At 43.7% G+C, this 12,120-nt stretch overlaps 1 protein-coding gene across 1 annotated transcript in view; it reads right to left on the bottom strand.

Moving 5' to 3' along the window:
- MACROH2A2 (macroH2A.2 histone) overlaps window positions 1–12,120 on the bottom strand; it is a 55,111-nt gene that overhangs the window by 14,157 nt on the left and 28,834 nt on the right. The gene's annotated exons all lie outside the window — the stretch shown is intronic.

The following is a 12,120-nucleotide window of genomic DNA, read 5'->3' as shown; positions in this document are numbered from 1 at the left end:
GTTAATTCTGACCAATACCGAACCCTAACAGGACCTGAGTCTCTTCCCGTCTCAGGAGAGCAAGGCTGTCTCTGAAAAGAATAGTGATGTAGGCAGAGTCTGTCTTTGGGGCCCATTGGGATGCCTTCCAGAATCTCCTTTTCCTCTTCCCTCAATGCCAAAGTGGATGGTACGAACTAAGTCATACTGTGGAGTGAGGAAATGTTTAACCTGGAAAGTGAATTCGGAACGGGGATACCTACAGGGCCTGGAAGGAAGGTATTTGGGGTTTGGAGGGTTTCCACCTATTCCTCAGGATCTGACTTTAATAAACATGTCATTTGGTAAATGTAAAAGGGCTGGTAAAGAGGAATGTCCCTAAAACGATTTTACATGTCATCATTTTTAGTCACAATTTAAAAAAATCTATAGAATTGGTTCATACCATCTGTCTGCTTTCCCCCTCCTCCTCTGTCTCTTTCTTTCGCCCCCGATTTCAGAGAGATGTTCTGCTAATCAAATTTGTCCGCCTTCAAAAGTATTAATGAGGCTTTAAAGGAAAATTCCTTCCCTTAGAAAGCTAGAGACAATGTGGCGATGTGTTGTCTCACTGACAATGTGGTGGCAAAATGCGTGTGTGTGTGTTGGGGGAATTTGCTGGTACAATGGCATAAATACTAAGCTCTAAAATTAACAGGCAGTTCTGTGTGAGTCTTTACAATCAACCTAATTTCAAATAAATAGCACATGAAATTGCCATCACTCATAAAAATCTATGGTAATAAAAAAAACTGCATTAAGTATGCCATATTAACTAAGCAAATGTGATTAACAAAAAATTAGAATAAAATACGCATTAGAGTTAAATATTTATATAGAATTTCCATAATGAAAAGTGCTAAATCACTGCAAATTCATTCTCACAACATCTTTTCCAGGTTATTAAGCAATGAATATCGTGTTTACCAACAATCCATTTATATGGTGGCCGTATTTTCAGAATCAAAGACTGGGGGATGGCGGTAGTTTGAGAAGTATGAGCACACTTGTTGGGAAAACGGGATGGAGTATTTGAAATTCATGCCCCATTAGATCATCTGGTTGGCTGCTCTCAGGCTGCTGCCCAACCCTTTCTTTCCCTTAGGAGAGGGTACTTGTCACAAAGAAATGTCATTATAAAGCTTTCACCAACAGACTGGCTTTTCCAACTCTAGGTTAAAAAGTATAGCTCCTCATTGTGCACAATAAAAAAGGAGTTGCTTTTTATTGATGTACATCTTGGGGTCCCCATACCAGGGAGGAAGGACTCCTCTCCCCTCTTTCGCTAGATTGGGTGTGTGTGTGGGGGTCAAGGAGCCTCCCACTCTTAAGCTTCTGAGCAATTGAACTTATTTTAGCATCTTGGACTACCACTTGCCTGCCTGTGTCTCCTGCCCTCAGAGGAAGATGCTAAGCATCCTGCCAACTTCCTCAAATGAGCTGTCGGCAGGAGAGGCAGGGCTAAGTGGGCAGCCCTACAGATTTGGGGCCTTCGGGAAGCCCCTGAGGTCGGGTTATTTTTAGCCTGTCAGAGACAGATGCACATTGGATTCACAGATGGACACTCCGCTGGAATCGAGGCAGGAGGGCCAGAGCCTTGGGGCAGTGACTCCGCAGGTGGCCTCACGCGAGGCAGGTAGGTGAGGCCCAGCCAGCACGCGCCCGGGCTCCTGGACTAGGCCTTCCGAAATCAGTTATAGGAGAGAAAAACCTCGATTCTGTGCCCTAGCGCAAAAGCAGAGGTAGCCTTGTGTTCTAGAAAGAGAAAAGCTTCTCAACACACAGCCGAAAATCTAGACGAAGGACTTCTCTGTTGGATATTTGGCCAGAACATTCCTCGGGACATGGACCTCACGGTTTAAATGTCTGAAATAGCATTCATTATTATTAATATTTCCAAATGTCATTATGACCCACATATGTGCACGAACTATAAACGTTCGTTACATTCTCGGGTGGTTTGATCTCGAGAACACAGGTATCCTCCTATTGGCAGTCGACAGGAAAAATGGGTTTCTACAGCACATTTTCATTTCGCTGAAAATTTTGTGAGAAGATTATAATTCTGTCAAGCGGTGGAGACATCCTTGGAAGTCTATAGACTTCTATATTCTCGGAAGTCACACTTCCAGCAATAGGAACCATCTGGAATACAGCTTAGACTCTGGTCGTTAAAAAAAAAAAAAAAAAAAAAAAAAGGATTTCTGTAGCCAAAACGGATGTTGGAAAGCTCAGCAGACACATACTCTTGGAAGCGTTGTGTCCTCTCATTTTGTCCACAATCTAAGCCAACATTGGCTGTCCCCCCTCCACAGGAGCCGGGAAGTAGCATAGTAACTGTAGGGTAGGGACAGAGGGCGTGGAGTGGCCACCCCTTCAAGACTGTCTCCTTCCTCAGCCCCTGCTTCCTCACCCACTTGCCCACGAGGTGATGAAATCCCCAGGGGTCTGGGGCACCCCCTCCCTGGTCTGCTCAGGCCATGCAGTCTCCCAGGGAAACCCCTTCCATTCATGGCTCTTGCTTCCCACTTGCCCATGCCACTCGATCTGCACCTCCAGTCCTGATGTGATGTCACCTGGACAACCTCACCTGGGGCGTTCAGCAGGTAAATAAAATTTACCACATCCCCAAATCCAAATAATTTCCTTGGGGGTGGCAGCTCTATCCACATATAGCTCCTCCCAGAGGCCTGGGAATCCTCCCTCCCTCCCCCTCCCTGGCCTCTTGAATCACACATCTTTGTCTCCCTTCTCCGCACCTACTACCATTCCCTGAGCTCAGGCTCTCTGCTCCTTGAGCCCAGAGAGTTGCAATGGCTGTTCAAATGGTTTCCCCATCCCCATTTTTGTCTTCCTCCAGATGCATGCCAACAAGGCCTCTGCTGGCCCATAGGTACCTTTGTATAGACTAGATGTCCCTTCTGCCAAACACTTTACTTCCCTGATTTCGTTAGAACAACACCGTTTACTGCCATCTGCCGGGAATGCTCGTAATAAAGATACAAATCTTAGGGGTCTATGATGTGAATGATACTCTCTTCAACAGGTGTCCTTGCACAGTGTACAACCTGCACAACCACACATGTGGCCTTGGCTGGCAAAATGCTCTTTTTAAAACACAAATGCAATAAATGAAAATCATTAGATAAAGAAATGCTTGTTGTTAAACGGATAGACCATATTGTCTGGAAATGATGTAAATGATGGGTTTCTATGTGACACAATGACTTAAGGTGCCCTGAGAGTCAAGCTTTTTTTTTTTTTTAATTTATGATAGTCACAGAGAGAGAGAGAGAGAGAGGCAGAGACATAGGCAGAGGGAGAAGCAGGCTCCATTCACCGGGAGCCCGATGTGGGATTTGATCCCAGGTCTCCAAAGGCAGGCGCCAAACCGCTGCGCCACCCAGGGATCCCGAGTCAAGCTTTTTTTAAAGACCTGTTTGTCCTGGCAGTTAGAAATATGTTACAGAACATTTTCTCACTACAAAAATGATTTAAATTATTCATTTTCGACATCTTACATTTATGCTTTATCTTTTGTTGGCAAAAACAAAAACTATTTTCCAGAATTGGGGGCTTACTCTTTCAGTCCCTCCTCTGTCACTTCTGTTGGAGATGTGAACTGGGTCAATGTTTACAGATCGACAACCTCAGGTATGAAGGTCCATCCTGGGAGGCCTGGGGATGTGTCAGGTGGAAGGGATGTTCTAGATGAGCAGTTCAACATGTGTCTGCCACCAGACTGTGCAACCTCCTCCTCTTTTCTTGCGACTAGAAACACTGCGTGGCTCTAACACCATGGTGATGTGTGAGCCTGGGCCCAGCCCGGCAGCCAGCCCAGGGAAATCGGGCCGACTGCTCTGTCTCACCCAGAGCAGCTGAATATTTGTGCAGTTTTCTTTTTTAGTTAAGTAGCCCCTATCCTTCGCTTACTGGCCACGCCTGTGGCCCAAGGTTCGCTTCCCAAGGCACGGAGGGGGAGCGTCCACATGAACCTCAGGGGAGAAGTGAGCTGGCCACAGGACATCCCCCGCCCAGCTCCCAGGACATCAGCGGGAGAATCCCAGGGCGCCTTTGGGGGTGAAGAGCACTGTCTGCTGTTGAGACCAGGGCAGGAGATGAGAGCTGAATGGTGAGACTTAAAAACTGTTTTATGAGGAGAGACAGCGAAGGTGATGCTGTATGTGTAGGAGGAGGGTGTCTGCCAGAGGCTGATGTGCCCACGGGGGGCGCTGTGGTATGTGCCTCTGGGAGCCAGAGCAGGGACCTACCCCCCTGGACCAGAGCCTCCAGCCAGTTCTGGAGGCCCCAGGGTCCCCACTTCCCCGATGGGGCCCCTTGTCTCCAGCATCTTCAGCCGCTCTCCCTCTGCCTGGGACGCTACACCCTTGTCGGTGCCAGGACACCTTTGGTAGTCTGGTGAGGTCTATGGACCTGTTTTCAGCATAAAGATTTTTTTTTTATTGCGATAAAGTATACATAACATGAAATTTGCCATTTCTAAGTGAATGACTCGGTGGCATCGATTACGTTCCCAGTATTGTGCAACCATCCCCACCATCCATCTCCAGCGCTTCCTCCTCTTAAATGGAAGCTCCATGCCCATTAAACTATCATGCCCAACCCACCCCCACACCCCGGCCCCTACAACTGTCTCTCCATGCTCTGTCTCTATAAATTTCACTACTCTGACACTGCATCAAAGTGGAATCATGCACATTTGTCTTATTACGTCTGGCTTTTTTCAATCCCACTTTGCAGAAAAGTCTTCCAAGGCTCAGCCGTGTGGAGCAGGTGTCAGAACTTCCTTCCTTTTTAGGGCTGAGTAACATTCTGTTGCACATTTTGTTGCACCACGTTTTGTTTACCAGTTCATCTGTTGGATACTTGGGTTGTTTCCATTTTTGGCTCCTTTGTATGTATAATGTTGCATGAATATTTGTATATAAATACCTGTTTAAGTCTCTGATTTCTATTATTTCGGGCATGTACCTAGGAGTGGAATTGCTGGGTCATATGATAATCATGTTTAACTTTTTTTAAGTTAAGCATTTTATTTTAATTCCAATATAGTTTTAGTATTAGTTTCAGGTGCACAATATAGTAATTCAACACTTCCGTATATCACCCAGTGTATGACAAGTGTACTCCTTAATCCCCATGTACCCCATATCTTTATCTATTCATCTATCGATAGATACTTGGGCTGTTTCCATAATTTGGCTATTGTGAATGATGCAATAAACTTAGGGGACATGTATCCCTTTGAATTTGTGTTTTTAAATTTTTTGGGGGTAAATACTCAGTACAATTGCTGGATTGTAGAATAGTTCTTTTTTATTTTTAAATTTTTTATTTTATTTTTATTTATTTATTTATTTTATTTTTATTTATTTATTCATGAGAGACACAGAGAGAGGGGCAGAGACATAGGCAGAGGGAGAGGCAGGCTCCCTGCAAGGAACCCGATGTGGGACTCGATCCCAGGATCCTGGGATCACACCCTAAGCCAAAGGCAGACTCTCAACCACTGAGCCGCCTAGGCGTCTTCAGTAGTTCTTTATTAATTTTTGAGGAATCTCCATACTGTTTTCCAGAATGGCTGGACCAGCTTGCATTCCCACCAACAGCACACAAGGGTTCTTTTTTCTCCACATCCTTGCCAACACCTGCTGTTTCTTGTGTTTTTGATTTCAGTCATCCTGACAGGTATGAGGTGATATCTCATCATAATTTTAATTTGCATTTCCCTGATGATGAGTGCTGTTGAGTATCTTTTCATGTGTTTATTGGCCATCTTGATGTCTTCTTTGGAGAAATTTCTGTTCGTGTCTTCTGCCCATTTTTAAATTGGACTATTGGTTTGTTGAGTGTTGAATTGTATAAGTTCTTTATATATGTTGGATACTAATTCTTTATGGGATATGTCATTTGCAAATATCTTCTCCCATTCAGTAGGTGGTCTTTCAGTTTTATCGATTGTTTCCTTTGCTGTGCAGAAGCTTTTCATTTTTAAATTTTATTTAAAAAGATTTATTTATTTTAGAAAGGGGGAGGGAGAGAGAGAGAGAGCGTGCGCAAGCGTGTGCACGTATGCATGGAATGGGGAAAGGAGAGAGGGAGAGAGGGAGAGAGAGAATCTCAAGCACATTCCTCAATGAGTGCAGAGCTGATGCTGGGCTCCCTCAGGGCCCAGATAGCATGACCTGAGCCGAAATCAGTAGTTGGACACTCAACCAACTGATCTACCCAGACATCCCAGAAGCATTGTATTTTGATATAGTCCCAATAGTTTAATTTTGCTTTTATTTCATCAGGAGACATATCTAGAAAAATGTTGCTATGACAAATTTTAGGTAAGTTATTGCCTGTGCTCTCTTCAAGAATGTTTATGGTTTCAAGTCCTACTTTTAGGTCTTTAATCCATTTTGAATTTATTTTTTGTGTATGGCATAAGAAAGTGGTCTAGGTTCATTCTTTTGCATGTTGTTGTCCAGTTTTCCCAACATCATTTGTTGTAGAGATTGTCTTTTTCCCATTGGATATTCTTTCCTGTTTTGTCGAAGATTGACCATATGATTCTGGGTTCATTTCTGGGTTTTCTATTCTGTTCCATTGATCTATGTGTCTATTTTTCTGCCAGTAACATGTGGTTTTGATTACTACAGTTTTGTAATATAACTTGAAGTCTGGAATTGTGATGCTCCCGTTTTGTTTTTCTTTTTCAAGATCGCTTTGGTTATTCGGGGTCTTCTGTGGTTCCATATAGATTTCAGGGTTATTTGTTCCAGGTTGGTGAAAAATGGTGTTGGTATTTTGATAGAGTTTGCAATAAATCTAGAGATTGCTTTGGGAAGTATAGGCATTTTAACAATATTTTTCTTCCAATCCATTTCTTTTTGTCATCTTCAATTTCCTTCATCAATGTTTTATACTTTTCAGAATACAGGCCTTTCACCTCCTTGGTTAAGTTTATTCAAAGGTACTTTATTATTGTTGGTGCAATTGAAAATGGGATTGTTTTCTTAATTTCTCTTTCTGCTGCTTCATTATTAGTGTCTAGAAATTCAACAGATTTTTGTACATTGATTTTGTATGCTGTGACCTTACTGAATTCTTGATCAGTTCTAGTAGTTTTTTTTTGTGGAGTCTTTAGGGTTTTCTATATAGAATGACATGTTATCTGCAAATAGTGCAAATAGTTTTACTTCTTCCTGACCAGTCTGGATGCCCTTCATTTCTTTTTGTTGACTGATTGCTGTATCTAGGACTTCTACTACTATGTTGAATAAAAATGGTGAGTGGACATCCTTGTCTTGTTCTTGACCATAGAGAAAACCTCTCAGCTTTTCCCCTACTGAGTATAATATTCCCTGTGTATTTTTCATAGAAGGCTCTTTGAGGTTTTTTTAATATCATGAATGGATGTTACATTTTAATCAAATGCTTCTTATGCATCTACTGAAATGGTCATATGGTTCTTATCCCTTCTCTGACTTATGCAATGTATCACGTTGATTGTTTTGTAAATATTGAACCACACTTGCATTCTGGGAATAATTCTACTTGGTCATAGGGAATGCTTTTTTTCATGTACTGTTGGATTGGTTTTCTAGTATTTTGTTGAGGAATTTCGCATCTATGGTTATCAGAGATATTGGCCTTTAGTTATCTTTTTTTTTTGTGTGGTGTCTTTATCTGGTTTTGGTATCGGGGTAATGCTGGCCTCATGGAATGAATTTGGAAGTTTTCTTTCCTCTTATATTTTCTGGAATAGTTTGAAAATAATAGGCATTAACTCCTTAAATGTTTGGTAGAATTTGCCTGAGAGGCAGTCTGGTCCTGGACTTTTGTTTGCTGGGAGTTTTTTGATCACTTCAGTTTTGATCAACTTCAATTTCTTTGCCGGCAATTGTTCTATTCAAACTTTCTATTTCTTCCTGCTTCAGTTTTGGAAGGTTAGAGGTTTCTAGGAATTTATCCTTTTATTCTAGGTTGTCCAATTTGTTGGCATGTAGTTTTTCATAATATTGTATTATATTCATAATAAAATAAAGTTTTATTTTTTTAAAGTTTTTATTTATTTATTCATGAGAAACACAGAAAGAGATGGAGAGAGGCAGAGACACAGGCAGACAGAGAAGCAGGCTCTATGCAGGGAGCCCGACGTAGGACTTAATCCCAGGTCTCCAGGATCACACCCTGGGCTGAAGGTGGCACTAAACCGCTGAGCCACCAGGACTGCTCGTTTTTTTTTTTTAAAGTTTTTATATCATTTATTTCTGCTCTAATTTTTATTATTTCCTTCCTTCTGCTTTGGTTTTGGTTTTGTTTGTTCTTCTTTTTCAAGTGCCTGTAGGTGTAAGGTTAGGCTGTTTATTTGAAATTTTTCTTATTTCCTGTGGTAGGCCTGTATTGCTATGAACTTCCCTCTCAGGACTGCTTTTGCTGCCTCCCAAAGGTTTTGGATGTTGTATTTTCATTTTCATTTGTTCCATGTTCTTGTTTATTTCTTCTTTGATTTCTTGGTTTACCTCTATGTTAAACTTTTTGAGGAACCACAAACTGTTTTCCACAGCAACTATATCAATTTACCTGCCTCCCAGCAATGCACCAGGTTTTCAATTCTCTACATCGTCACCAACAATTGTAGTTCTTTTATAGCTATCTTAATGAGTGCCAGGATAAAGTTTTAAATGCATAATATAAAATACATAGGATGACAAAGAAAACCAATTCACTGGAATGTAATTTTCAAAGTATTAAAAAATCTGGAATATAGTAGTCTGTGTGCTGCTTTATGAACACATTAAATAACAAGATCTAGTGGTAGATCTAATAACTACTGTGATTTTGAAGTAATGATCAGCCTAATGATATTTCTATGTATCTTTAACAAGGGGACTATAATAAAAAAAACACCAGTGATTTCAATTGGCTTGAAAGTCCCAGGTGTAGGGGATCCCTGGGTGGTTCAGTGGTTTAGCGCCTGCCTTTGGCCCAGGGTGCAATCCTGGAGTCCCGGGATGGAGTCCCACGTTGGGCTCCCGGCATGGAGCCTGCTTCTCCCTCTGCCTGTGTCTCTGCCTCTCTCTCTCTCTCTCTGTCTATCATAAATAGATAGATAAATCTATAAAAAAAAGAAAGTCCCAGGTGTTGTTGACACACAACTGTGGTTTGTAGCCCACATCCATAGAGGAAGCAAATGGTAAAGTTTAGGTCTGGTCAGGGAAGTTGAAGATTGAATGTGAGGACCCCAGGGCTCAAGCCTCTTCTATGTCACACCCTCTCCCACCTGCCACACCACCAGCTGCCAACCTCTCTTTTGCCTTCTTCTGAGCCAAACTCCCTAAGAGAGTCCCCACGCCCTTTGCCTCCTGTTCACATCTCCAGCTCCTCAACCCACTGCAGTTTGGCTTTGAGCACCCACACTGTCCTCCTCAGGGTCACCATGACCTTGAGGTAGCTAGATTTGTAGTTCTTGTCTGGTTTTATTGGCATCATTGGTGACAGTCACCTTTCCTTTGTTTCCCAGACACTGACTCTCCATGAGCCTCTCCTCATTAACCTCTGTTGCCCTCCTCAGCCTGCCTTGCCACACATTCCCCCTGCTTGGCCCAGAAACATGTGCATGCAGGTGCTGTTTGGACTGGTCCTGGGCTCCCCAGTCTTGTTGCCACACTCTCTCTGGGTACCTCACTCGCTCACTTGGCCTTTACAGCAGTCTGCCCACAATGCCCCCCATCTGTATCTCCAGCCCACAGCTCCCCTCTGGCTCTAGGCACGCCTAGTAGGGCTTCACTAAAAAACAATTCCCTTAGGGATGAGTTGCTAACATGTGTCCCAAGTGGTGCCAAGCACCTTTCATTCATTGTCTTATGTAATTCTCATCTTGACGCTATGAGGGTAAAGCAATATACCTTACAGTCCTCAGCTGATAAGCGGCAGAGCCAGAATTTGTCCTCCAGGGCACCTCTCAGAGACCTAAACCCTATGGGCTCCCCACTGAGCCCTTCACCCTGCGCCCTATTTCCACCCCATAGTTTCCTGCTTCAGCTACAGGCACCATTCTCATGCGTCTTCTACTTTCCTCTTCTTGGTCAGACTCCTTAGGTAAATTCTTCAATCCTCTTAGAGTGGAGTCCTCATCTCCACTCCTCAACATGGCAGCTTGGCTTGAAAGAAAGTGGCCAGCCCAAGGCTGAAAGGTTCATGCTTTCCTTGATGCCCTTCCTCCCATCCAACCCATCATTGGGAGGAGCTGACTCTCGTCCTCCAGATATTTCCCCAATTTGCTCATTTCTTCTCATCATCCCCTCTGCACACCGCTGAACTGGCCACTATTGATCCTCAAAAGTGACACAAAAACAGCCCCCAGTGGTTTCCTGGACTCTGATCTTGCTTCTTGCTAACTGTTCACCTAAAGCCCAAGTGGTATCCCCCAGAGGCCAACTCCTCCCTTCTATGCTTCTCCCTAGCATGTGTGTGTGTGTGTACCTGTGTGTGCATATCATATACATTTTCATCATGGCCCTCAAAGACCTGCCTGTCCACTCTCCATCTCATCTCTCACCCCCTCCCATTCCCCAGCTCTGCTCCAGGTTCTAGAAGGGGCCCACACACTTCCTCTAAACTCTGGGTCTTCACCCTCATTCCTACCCCACCTGAATATCTCCCCCAGCTCAATCTTCCATCAGAATCGACCTAATTCCAGGGATGCCTGGGTGGCTCAGTGGTTGAACCTGCTGCCTTTGGCTCAGGTTGTGACCCTGGAATCCCGTGATTGCGTCTCACATCAGGCTCCCCGCAGGGAGTCTGCTTCTCCTTCTGTCTATGTCTCTGTGTCTCTCTTTGTGTCTCTAATGAATAAAGAAAATCTTAAAAAAAAAAAAAAAGAATCTACCTATTTCCTCCAACTAAATCCCCACTCTGGCTGCCATCAAAATCACTTGGGAGAGCTTTAAAAAATCCTGATGCCCAGAACATTTCCCCAGAATCTCTGGAGGTGAGCCTCGTCATCAGGATTTTAAATCAATCAACTTAAGAAAAACCCAGGGTTGCGAACCTGGTTATGTCCTAACAACTCTTACTTGACAGGAGGCAGCCCCCAGCACCCCGCCTGTACACACGTTTCCCAAAGCTCCTGTAACTTCCCTGCCTGGCATGTATGCCCGCTTATTGTGTTATGCTTCATGTTCCTCCGCTCTGCTGGTATGCAAGCCCCGCAGATGGAGGCAGGACCAGGTCTGTCTGCTTTCCTCCGCATCTTCAAGGCTTAATCCCAAGAAGAAACTCAGTCCAGATTTGTGTCATGAATGTTGAAGGTCATTTCAAGGGTGACTGGAGGCTCTCATGCTTTGAACCTCTTTTCCTAAACAAAATCAATTGATGACCTCTACCCCACCCCAAAGTAACAACTCCCCCTCTTTTACTTACTCAACAATGGCCTGCAATTCTACTACTAATAATGATTCATTCCTTTGGCTTAAAACTTCTCTCAATGCAAGTACAGCCCGAAAACATAACATTTTAACAGAGTTAGTCATTATACTTTGCCTTGAATGATTGCATCAGCTCTTAATAGTAGGAGAGCAGAAGAATGACAATTTATTGAGTGTATCCTATGCACTAGGCATTTTACATATGTGAGCTCATGAACGGAGTTCAATGAGTTAGTTCTGGAAACACCAGAAACTCAGGGAGGTTCAGGAATTAGCCCAAGGTAACAGAGCTGGTAAACTGATAGACAGGAACGGAGGGGAAGGACACAGAGAAGACATGCCTGGGCTTCAGAGGACCAACTTCACTTCTTCCCCCTGGCGCAGGACTCTGCTGGGTGCTGGGACTGGTCCGGGGGGATGCAGTGTTATTGGCAACGGCATCCTTCCAGGTGCTCATCCTCTCTTCTAGCTCACGTCCAGCACGTCGGCAAATCCTGTTGGATTTGCCTTCAAAATATATCGGTACTCTGACCACTTCTCGGTACCTTCACTGCCCACTCACTGGACCTCTGTAAGAAACTTCTTGCTGCTTACCCTGCTTCTGCCCTGGTGCCCTCTCCCCACAAGGGTAGATCACATCCACATCCGCTCAAAACCTTCT

Source organism: Canis lupus, chromosome 4 (assembly GCF_011100685.1).
Source record: "Canis lupus familiaris isolate Mischka breed German Shepherd chromosome 4, alternate assembly UU_Cfam_GSD_1.0, whole genome shotgun sequence".
Lineage (NCBI taxonomy): Eukaryota > Metazoa > Chordata > Mammalia > Carnivora > Canidae > Canis > Canis lupus.
This window is presented reverse-complemented; position numbering and strand designations above follow the sequence as displayed.